Source organism: Athalia rosae, chromosome 7 (genome assembly GCF_917208135.1).
Source record: "Athalia rosae chromosome 7, iyAthRosa1.1, whole genome shotgun sequence".
Taxonomy (NCBI): domain Eukaryota; kingdom Metazoa; phylum Arthropoda; class Insecta; order Hymenoptera; family Athaliidae; genus Athalia; species Athalia rosae.
Window position 1 is genome coordinate 14,756,143 of NC_064032.1, and position 12,190 is coordinate 14,768,332.

At 40.8% G+C, this 12,190-nt stretch overlaps 1 protein-coding gene across 1 annotated transcript in view; it reads left to right on the forward strand.

The window, feature by feature from the left end:
- The window catches only part of LOC105689632 (obscurin), a 187,147-nt gene that overhangs the window by 106,718 nt on the left and 68,239 nt on the right, over window positions 1-12,190 (forward strand). The window contains exon 5 of the mRNA XM_048658583.1: window positions 10,625-10,697. The gene's annotated coding sequence lies outside the window, so the exon portion shown is untranslated. The remainder of the gene's footprint in view (window positions 1-10,624; window positions 10,698-12,190) is intronic.

Genomic DNA, 12,190 nt, shown 5'->3' on the forward strand with positions numbered 1-12,190 from the left:
GTGGCCTAGAAAAAGCGATTCCTATTATTTGCTCCTTTTTCGAAACGCGTTGTAATTAATAACAGCGTCGTGACGTTGACGCGTGAGGTAATAAAAATTTCTAATTATCATGTTTTTGCGGTGTAAAGAAAAAATGAAAATAAAAAAAACGAATTAATCACACGAGCGATAATCTTGGAGTTACAAGTAACAACGTTCGGTGACGCGTGTGCAACGGGGAGGCGATGTAAACCGATTCTATTTAATCTTTTCCTTTTTTCATCCCCTAGGAAGGAAGGAAGGAAGGGGAGTCGGGTATCGTTTGCGAAACTTTCAAGTGTCTCACTTTGGGGAGGTGGATTGTGTAGTTTGCCATGGAGAGTTTCGGCGTTAGACAAAGGGGAGGACGGGCGAAGCCGTTTGTAGGTGAAAACTTTTCCGATAGTAACGGAGGATAGGAAGAACAACCGCCAACCGGAGAACGCTTCCATCGTTTATTCAACCTTCGTTAACGGAGGGGAGGTTTCGACTTTATGGCCGATAAATTTTGGAATTTTGTCGTATAACGTTGCAGCGACCGTGCGACTTGGTTCTTTTTCACCCTGCAGGTAGTACACCTAACTTATAGAGCCTTATGTTTTATTCACCGACTCACTTCCACTTCCTACTTTCAATGGCTTGATCATTTTTCCCTGAAACCAACACGGGGAGATTTTACGCAGTGTGAATTTGAAAGATCGTCGTTAAACAATCGAGACTGGAGTTTATTTTATTTCTTTTTTTGTTCATCCCCTTTTATTCGATCGCGTATCGAAAATTCCACGAATTTTTCCACCTCCCAACGGAACGTGTAATCTACGCGCTCGATTGTGTTGGCCTAATTCTGCGGAAGCTGTGCAAAGCTCGGTTTATTTGAACTTTGTGTATATTCGCGGCGATTCGTGGTCCGGTAATTTGCCCGAGCAATTCAAACCGCCTGTCCGCCTGCAGCCTACTCCCCTGACCGTTGGCAAACCGACCGGCCGAACTCGGCCACACCGAGAAAACCGGCCGATAATCAACCCCGAAAGAGAAACTCGTGGCGAACTTTACAGATATTAAACAGTCCGAACACGCGTCTACTTTTTCCGCACGTGCTCTACCAAATTCTGGACGATCGAACCGTGACCTTTTTTGATCACTGTCATCTCTAGGATTTTTATTTCTTTCTTTTTTCTTTTTTCTCCCACCGATCGATCAGACGAGGGATGTCTTTTGGGGTGAAGTAAATTTACTCATTCGAATTGTTTTTGGCAAGCTTTCCAATTTACACGTACGAATAATAGAGGCGTATGTAAAAGATCCTCGGACTCGAGAGTTCTCCTTTAGAGAGCGAGATGAGAGGGGGCGGATATGACGCGTCCTATCGATCGGAGATTCCGAGGTACTTCCGGCGGTGGTCCGTACGTAGTGGATGTAGAAATACGTATGGATAAATGTACGTAGAGTATACGGCAGGGCGTACATGTGGAAATATGTACGAACGTAGATATAGGTCGGAAACGTAGCGGGACGTTGGCGCGAATCCAAAGACGCAGGGGTTTTATGGGAAGGAATCAGACCTGAAATTTAGCACACGAAAGTCGACAACTCTTCCCGCTTTATATCCGCGGCGAATGAAATAAAACACGAAGTTAGCGGGTTTCGGAATACCCCGAGAATCGGGAAGAAAATATACAGGAGAGGGCGAAAAAAAAACAAAAAACCAAAAAAAAAATGATAATGTATCACCGTAACCGGAAAGAGAATCCCAATAACCTCTCTCTCCGGCTATGAAACAACTGGAATCACCCTCTCCCTTCCTCCGATTCTTCGCAAATCGTTCGACTCGCGGAAGATTATGATTATGCTTTTATGCAGTTAACAAACAACGAAATAAATACATTCGGACGGATCGTGATAAGAAACTGGTTAATTCGCGCGACGACCCAACTTGCGCTTCCATGGCTTTACGACTCGGCTTGCTTGTTTTTTAGGGTTTGCAGAATGAGCTCTCCTTTTCTTTTTCCAACCCCTCGATTCAATTTTTCTCGATGAATTTTTCGCTGCAAAGCAGTCGCCGGTTCGGGTATAATTCTCTTGGGAATGATCAAGGGTTGACGAGTCGCGTAAGTCGGGGTGGAGACAGTTGGAAATCAAGATAAAGGAAGGCGACGTTCAGTGGAAAATAATCTCGGAGTCAAGATCTCGTTAGACTCGTATCGTAGCACCGTTCACTTATTTATACCATGGCGTAAAAAGAGCAAAAACACTCACACGCGGATTTTCCTCTCGTTCCCTTTTATTTTCTCCGGGTGTACGTCAAGTAAAAATATATATCTCCGGCTCGCGAGACCGGCAAAAAGCAAAGCGAAAGAAAAAACGAACGAACAAAAGCTAAATAAATGAATAAATGAAAATAAAATAAAGGGAAAGGGGTTGGAAGAAGAGTTATTCCGGAAAAGCAACAACGCTACGAGAACGCCTCTTATCGCAATTTTTTTCTCTTACCCCCCCGCATATCCACCCTTTAATTATTTCCATTCGCTGTACGTATATTCGTGCGCCGTATATAACCACATTTAAATATAAGCATATATTTTTTAACACGCGTACTTAAACTCTGCGCAAATTCTGAGCTTTGAAACTTCCGGCATTCCGTAACTCCTGCAGTAACTCGCGGAGCGTTCGTATACCACGAGTACCGACAGTAAAAGCTCAGTTCATACTCCAAGTTCTACCGTACACACGCAGACACAATCGCGAAGCATTCCGTCGGTGAAATCGTATAGCCATGCAACTCTTCTTCTTCCCTTCGCTTATTATTAAATATATTCCTCGTTGCGAGGGTCGCCCCGGTAGCAGGTATTGCGCAAAAAATTTCTCGTTACTCTTCAACAATCTGTGCTTTACTTTCGTTCGATTTTTTTATTCCATTTTTTTCGTAAACTCCAAGGAATCCGAACCGCTATCCATGAGTCCAAATGTCGGTTGATATCGGTTGAGAAAAGCGCGGTGATTGTGCGATTATGGTGGGGAAAGTTGAAGAAAAAAACTTGCGCAATCCAAATTTAACAAAATCACCTCATACACACCCCACTCCGCGTCGCTCCATATTTTTCCATTTTATTTTCCACTTTCTTTCATTGTGGGTTTTTTTTTTTTTCTTTCATCAACATCTTTTTTTTTCCAACCACTCCCCGACCCCCCTCCGTCTCAAAAAGAAACTTTTATATCCGCCCTCTCCAAGTTTTTCTCCTATCTACAATATTCCACGTATGAGGAGAGATATGTTGGAATACTAGTTCAATTTCTGGGGAGGAAATTGGCTTAGAATGTTTTTTTTTTTATTCTTTTTTTTTTCTGTCGCACACGTTGAACACTCACCCTCTGTATATAATAACCTTCGTACTTTCTTTCTTGAATCTTCATTCTTTTTTTTTTTTTCCTTCCGTTCTTTTCCCTTTCGCTCCGGATATACTTGATCAGTGAAGTTTTCCTGGTTTCGTTTTTCTCATTTCTCTGCCACATGACACGAAAGAGATACGTATAGGCGGGCACGTGTGTCCGTACATTGCTCGAAATCTGATTTCCTCCACAGAAATTGATAAATTTTCTCCTTTTTTTGTCGGATATTTAAATATTCTTTGATCGGAAGTATCGGGGGCGTTCGCATCGGTTCTGTTTCGTGTCCGCTGCAACGATCGGGTGGGGTAATCGATGCGTGATTTTATAGACGGTGCGATCGTAATCGAACAGAAAAGTCGGTGATCGTTGTATTTTACGTGCGTTTGCGTGCCCGCGATCGTTGACGCGTTAAACCGTAAAACTGCAAAAAGGGAAAACCAATTAAAATCGAATCGACATCAGATTACAGATCCCATTAACCGTTTACCAATCTTTTTTTACGTACGGACGCACTCGTGTATGCCTACGAGTGTGATGGGAAAATAAACGGAAAAAACGTGCGTGCGGGGTGAGGTTATTTGTTCGCGGATGAATTTTCAGAAAAATAGAAATTAAAATCGGTACATTTTTAGTTTGGTGTTTTAATTGTTTTTATTGAATTCCTTGCGACGATGATGGCGAATTTAATTTAATAACGTATTACGTCGTGTTATCGGGATTTTTTATTCCATTGGAAATAATTAAATGGAAATTCCGGGGTGAAGATTTATAATATAAGTGAGATTGGTTGGATCGTTATTATTTTTGGATCGTCAAGTCGTGTAATTTGTATTTTACGTTTCCGCAAAGTGATTGGAAAGACTAAAATAACTCCCTCTGCGGAAATTGGTTTCTTCCAATTCTTGTACGTACAATGTACAAGTCACACGTTGTACGTATTTTTTTTTTTTTTCTTTTTTTGAAAATTACACAGCCCCTTGATTTGGCCAGTAATTTTCCTGTTTGCACCAATTACCAAACCCACCTTTACGCCGTTCGACCCGCCTGTAATACATTCATCCGGAAGGTGTGTGAAATGAAAAATGAAATTGGAAATAACGATTAAAAAAAAAAACACACACACACACAAAAAACGAAATTGATGAAAGTATTACCGAAATCTGTAACGAGACCCCTCCTCACCCCTCACGGGGGTTGAACCCCTTATTAAATTTTCCACGGTGATTAATCCCGCAATTTTTTTTCCCCCCTTCCCTTTTTACGTACCTATTATTTATATTCTAATTTTATTTTCAGTCTTGTAATTCGTTCATTCCAATTTCTCTCAATCATCTCGACGATCGATCGCGTCACCGAGGAAGCGATGGGCGCGGACACCGAATTTTTAATTCGGATATAATGAGGATTAGGTATAATCACGGTATCCGACGTCGGGATGAGAATACGATCGATCGTAGGAATACCACGCGTAACGCACATAGATTACGTTGTGTGCGAAGGACATTAACCATATCCTATCATCCTACACACAGGACCTGAGTAGTTTTCAAGGTAAAAGTTAAGCGGTTAGCCTGTCCCGTAGCAATTAATCAAGCGTTGCACGGGATACGACTGCACAAAACAGGATCAGCGATTACGCTAGCAAAAACCGAGGCAAATTGTTGTACGGCAAACCCTTACCTTTCGCTTGTTGCGATAAGCTTCAATTTCTGGGCGAACTTAATTCTCGTCGCTCTCCAACTAACACTCGAAGTGGTCTTTTTATGCCGCTATTTTATGCTCGTGCAAAACTTTCAACGTACACGTTATCCGTGGCGTTTTCGAAATCGTCTCGCTGTTGATCGATCGTTGTCAAAAAAAGGAATAGTGTAAAAAGTGGGAAATGAGGAAATTCAGAGATCGTGAAGGATCCCCGGCAGCCTGTATGTTTTTTTTCGAGGTTCCTTTGTACTGTTTTTCGCTACCTCGTGATACATCGTCATATACCGTGTTACGTGGTGCAGAATGCATCGTGAAATTGCTTTATATTACGTAATAGCATTGCAGGGTGCAGGCGGAAAATCGCGAACAGCGTATAAAGTCACATGTTATGCGTTATATGACCCGTTCTAAAACATATTTTTAACTTTTGAGAAGGAAAAAAATAAACGACATCCTGGCTGACGACTTCGATATATTTATCACCGCCTAGGTACGCACATCTTACGGTATCGTGCAGCTAGGTTCCATTTCTCTGTCTTTTTTCTATTTTTGATTTTCTTTTATCTTTGTTTCTGGATTTTTACACAACCGCGTAGTATAGCCCCCGTGAAACATGCTGCAGGAACGAACTATTTATTTAAAAAATTTTCTTCGTCTTTCTTTTTCTCTCAATTTTTTGTTGCTGCCTCGTACAGCATGTGCGTGTATGTGGGTGCAAGTTGCGGTGCGGAACTGCAGTAGAAATGGAAAGAACTCCGCGAACCCTGGCTTGTGTTATAACCCACCTACCTACCTACCTACCTATCCACCTACTTTATACCGGTGTATAGCAGCCTCGTTAATTTTGTGGAAGACTTTAATTATATCAGAAAATCCTGCAGCCGGTTTAAACTGTCCCGTGTAGAAAATTATACTCACACGCGAGTATCCTATATGACCACCACATCCTGTACCGTACTTACGTATACGCGTACGTGTATGGGGCATAACCGTGTACCGCGGTATAGGCGAACGACTAGAATCTTGAAAAAGAACAGACTTTTTTCCAATTTCTTTGATTCTCCGTGTCCGAAGATAAAACTCACGACTTTGGAATGGAAGGAGAATCAATGGTTTCCTTGCCTTTTTCATTCCATCTATTTCACGCGACGTGCGCTTTTCCATTCGTATATCCTTTGCCCTCATGGGTATCGTGGAATATTAATTATTTCTTGAAAATTTTCGTCATTCCAGAATGTTTTTCGAAGTAATAAAGAGTGAAGTAATTAATCGATGGTTAACGCGTCATGATCCTTCCGACGAAGCGGAATAGAGAAAAAAAAAAAAAAAAAATCGGAAAAAGTTCAGTCGGGGTGCAGCTATAGGATATTAAATAGAAGGGATCGGTTTTGCGTCAAAATTGGAATTCCGGGGAGCCAGGACCTTCTCTTTCCATCGACGAATATCCGAACGGCGTGACGAAAAAAAAATAAATTTTTACTAAAAATATTACACACGACCGCTCGAAGTTTCTACGACGTTGCGTTGAATTCTTTGGTGATGATAAAAATGGTGTAAAAAAAAAAAATGTGGTTAATTTATGCGCGCTGCTACATAGGGAATATATATTTAAGTGTATGTGTGTTGGGGTGGTTTAAAAAAAAAAATTTCTTTTATTTTTTTAACATGGGGGCAGAATTTGTACCTTATGAAAAAAGAAAATTTTTCAAATGTAGAAAAAATTTTTTACTTGATATTTTGAGGTGGCCCACTCGTTTTTTGGATAAATAATTAATCAAGTTGGATACTTCCGGCAAAAAAATTTTCGCTGTTGGGAGCAGAAAAATTAAGACACGATGGGTCGAAATATTCGAATTTCTCAATTCACCAGCAAACCCGAACTTTGCTGGCATCAGGTAGCCACGGGCGCGCGGTTTGTTATGAGGCGTCACCTCTGCTCAGCCCCCAAGGTGACGTCTCACAACAAAGCGCTACGCTGCTGGCCACGCTGACTCCAGCAAAGCTCGGGTTTGCTGGTGAATTGAGAAATTCGAATATTTCGACCCATCGTGTCTTAATTTTTCTGCTCCCGACAGCGAAAATTTTATTGCCGGAGGTACCCCACTTGATCAAATCATTTATTCAAAAAACGAGTGGGCTACCTCAAAATATCAAGTAAAAATTTTTTTCCAACCCACTCTGATGTGTATGTAATAATTATTGTACATAGTGCATATATGTAACCGATGATTATCTTGTAGAGGGTAAAATTAACGGGGGGTAACACAGTGGGTGCAGTGAATATTCAACTAATGCAGATGTGTGCTTTCCTGGAATGCAATTAGGCTGGGTATGATGTGCGGGAGAAAATGAGGGGCGGCGAGGGGGGCGAGGGGTGAGGGGTGGATATAACGGACCTATACGTACGCCCACCATCGCGCCGTGAGAGAGAGTGCAATTTTACTGGCGGCAATTTGACACTCGTCCAAATGCAAATCGGCCTCCATTTAAGTTCGGAGAGCCAGTTTCAGCCGCAAGCTATCTACTATACTCTCCCCTACTTTTAGTTAAAATTACATCCAACTACCACTCCACTATACTCAACTACCACGAGCCAACCAACATTATATATCCATGGTTTACACTTCTAACTGTACGGGTGCAATGTACGTAATTTTTTTTTCACTCCATTTTTGTCATCCGAAGCTTTTTTTTTCCGTTCACCCTCGGGAATTGCGGAATAGAAGTCGATTCTTATTTTAACAAGATTACAAACGTGCGCAATCAGAAGAAATTTCTCTGATATCGACGGTAATACGTTGCCTGATGTGATTTTTTTTTATCGGAACGTCGCGGATCCCGTGTTGTGTAAAATTTTCACCCCCGCCGTATCGTCTGACTATAAATTTCGCACACAGTGGAGAGCGAAAATCGCCACCAACGAGAGAAATCGCGCGAACTTCGCGTATCTCCGAAGCGACAAATTCTGAAAATGATTTATTACACACATTATAGAGTGCTAGGAAATTTGCAGAATATCTTCCGCCCCACGAGTATGCTACTTATTGGAAATATTCATGGTGTTTGTGAAAAAAATTGACGAAATTCTTTTTTACAACTGCCTGCTATCGAATAGTTACGACGAGGAAATTGATCTTTGAATTTTTGTGAAAGAGAATCTCGTGTTTGATTTTTTCTGAATTTTCTTTTTATTCGTCTATTTTATTTCGTGGAGAATCATTAAAAATCGTAGCAAGTTGCGTGATGAATCGAGGAAAAAGTTTCCGTCAAGTTAAGAATCGTGGACGGAATATGAGCGAGGGGATGAGAGAAAAGTGGCCTTCGGTCTCGCCTTGGGGAGCTTTCTCCTTCGTTGTCTTGGCGAATTCTCAGATTAAAGAGCTTTTTCTTTGATTGAAGCGGTTTGGAAAACTTGAAACGTCCACGTTATTTTTCCCATCGTAGTTCCGCCACCAGTACGATATCTTTTACACCCTTCGCGTTGTGTATAGGTACAAGAAAAATAGGATACGCGATCCGCCCTGCAGGCGTCCGTCGTATCGTTACGACGTTCGCGCTGAGCCAAAAAAGAAAGAACGAAACGAAATAAAATAAAATAAGGAAAGGCAAGAAAAAAAAAAACTAAAAAAAAACCAAACCAAACAGAAACAGAACCTGGAACGGCAAGGATTTCCACTTTATTAATGTTTGTACTAATTTTCACGCGCCTTCGACCCTCCGTTCCTTCAAATTCTTTTCTTTTTCCCCACATTCGCCCGCCGCCCCTGAGCCACGTAGTCCGACTAAAACGCGTATTTTCCCTTGAATGAACTTGCTGATTTGTTAGCTGCGTACCTATACCTTACTACCCTGTTGAAAAAAACTCGCGCGTACGGGGACTCATTTTTTGTCACCGCTCTCCTTTCCTTTCCCTTCGTTTCGTTTTATTTATTAATTTCTTTCCCCCACCCCCGAATTTTTTCTTTTTTTCGTACAAAATCGCACGACGAAAGGCAACTTGCGGATATAATCTGAAACTGGGATCACGGTTTCGAGTGTCGATTTTATGTTACTTTTTTCCTTTTCTCTCGGAAAGAGGATATCATCAGCGCGTGATCGGTCGATTTACTCTTTTCACCAGAAATTGAATTGATGAGGTCTTCTTTTCTCCCGCACAGCGGTGTTCGCCTTATTTTTTTTTTTCCTCGTTTTTTTTTTTATGTTCATTTTTTTTGTCTTAAATTCCTCGCTAAGGAAAGTTGTACGGTTTATGTATTATTCGAACGGTACGTGCGATATACCTATATGGGAATAAAGAAACGCGGTAGATTAAACTGTAACTCTGCTAAAAACCGGAAGTACATTTACCGGATTTCTTTTTCCGACAAAGAATTTGGCAAAGCTGAACGGCGCCCGTATACCCGACACAGACAAAGCTCCGCGTTAATATAGAAATCGAAGCGATCGCTATGGTGAAAACTGTGACAAAACCTTGAGTGTGTGTAAAAATAAAATAGATTCTTCCTCTCCTTCGTCCTTAATACTTTCAATTTATTCGGGTAAAAATTTTTCATCTCTACGCCGTCCGTTGCAACGGCACACATATCTTCCATAACTTGTAGAAATGGACGTTCGAGACGTGGTGCGATGTGGGTGTGCAGATGAAAGAGTTATACTTGTTCGATATAAAACTGCTTGGCACGCGACCCGCTCAATCATAATCCTCTTCTTTTCGAGTGAAAGATCGCGTGGTGGGGTTCTTCAGGATCTTCGAATTCTTTGACGGGGGTTTGACGTCCCACGTTATAAATGACACGGGGAAGAGAAGTCGGTGGAGAAAAAAAAAAAAAGGAGGGAAATAAAAAGATCGAAAAAAAAAGAAAAAGAAAAGAAAAAGAAAAAAGAAACGAAAAAGAGGAAAAAAAGAAACTTGAGTGGGCTTCGCGCCAATCAGTCAGTACCACGAGAAGGGCGTGACCCCTTTGAACCTCCTTCCATGTATCTTCCGCTCATCCCGCCACCGCGGATAGACAAATATCAAGCGGTCAATTTTCGGGATCGAATAAAAGCAGCCATATTTTCGTGCCCGTTTTCTGGACAAAAAAAAAAAAAATGTAGATGGAAAAAAAATCAGAAATATAGATATATAGAAATAACAATAGAGTTGTAATAGGGGAAAAAAAGATACGTGCTCCGATTACGAGACTACGTACCCCTTACATAGGTATACGTCATACCTTATCTTTGAAAAATCTGTCTGGAGTAGCCGCCTCGTTCCGTCTGGACGTCTGATTAATGAAGAACTGTTTCGGCGAGACCGGGTTTTACCGAACCTCAAAGTTTCGTTGCCTTAAATTTTTACCACTTTTTACGTTACTTGTGCGTATATGAACCATCAACTGTAATGTTCGCGTATTTGTTGCGTAAATATTTTTGAAAATCTACCCTTAATGTGATCACACTTTCGACGAAGGATTTACATCGTGATAAAAAAGAAGGAGAAATATTATAAAACTTTTTTCTTTTTCTCTGCTTTCAGGATACTCGCGATCGCGGGTCATCAGGATCGACTAACCGGCTGAAACTGAGCGATAAAAGGCCCCAGAAAACGAGTGAGTAATCCGAAAGAAATCGTACACGATTAACTCGTAACTAGATATTTATAGGGAGGGGAAGCAAAAAATGAAAGACAGGAAATCGTTGTCCCTTATTCCATATAGCTGCGAATAAAATAATCCAGAGTTTTTGTCCTTTTTTTCTTTTTTTTTGCCACACGAGGAAGTAAAATTTATAACCATTCGTCGTTCAGTGAGTGATAACGAGTGACTGTTGTGCGTCGGAATAAATATGATATACGGAAAGTAAGTTGTAACTGCAGATTCGCGGAGCGTATTATATTGAACTAGGTCAGTTATGCTCAGATTTAATTTATGCAAATTATATTCAACGTCAACAAATCGTTCGATGCATTTTACGGTGTATATCCTATACCTGTACGCGTACATGTTTATTTACGTAAATTTATAGAATTCGGTTACCTGATATTCTATATTACCGTCAGAATTTCGGATACCTATGTGCACGCGACTGTATCATAGCGTAAAATTTAACGTAAAACAACGCGAATAAAAAAAAAAAGAACGGAAGAAAAAAAACCACCACCCATAGATCATCATTATCTCTCCGGCGTGCAAAAAAACCCGGGAAATAGGAAGAGTTTGGAAAAAAAGAATCAAATTAAAATATATAAATAAAAAGTAAAACACAATATCTCTCTCCAGCCGCCGCAGCTCCCATGTCGACCAGCAAGTTCGAAGTTCTGTACAAATAAAATCCACGTAGCTATGTAGTACGTATATACATAGTGTCCCGTTTCTACATACAACAATAGGTGCGCGTACATGTATTTTATACATAGATACACGCCCTCGAACATTTATTCGCATGAACGATATACCTATACGTGTAATCTATAGCTCTTGGCGGTGCTCTGCATCAGGGGCGTGGTGGGAAAAATTTGTTCCCCGCGCAGGAGATACGTTGCGGTTTAGGATAAAAGAGAAAAAAATCGAAGTCTTCAATTTTTTACGAACCGTTGTAGTAATCACACGAAAAACGAGGACGATTATTTATTTTATCGACATCGAATTACCCCGGTACACGCGACATACGACGAAATAAAGGAAATTGCGGGTGAATTTGACGAGTCGAATCTGTGGATTTTATGGGTAATTCGATAGCTCTGGCAGGGAGGAAAAGTCAGAGGGGGGTAGGGAGTGGTCGTATAATATATGCGATCCGTTATACACCATGAATGAGTGACGTTTTCAAATACGCAACCCTCCCTATGTAATACGTACGTACGTACATACCGATCGGTATGTGTTATAAACCGATGTTCCTACGTATCTATATGTATGGAATTTATTAGGGCGCGAAGTTATACGTTACATAGTCGATGATTGGCAGGTTTGGATATTTTTAATCTATATACAGAGTGTAAACTACGTACGGAGGTGCAATTTATGTATATTTATTACGAACCCTGAAACCGTTACATTTTAACGAGATATTATCGCGATCGATAATTCCGATACAATGATGG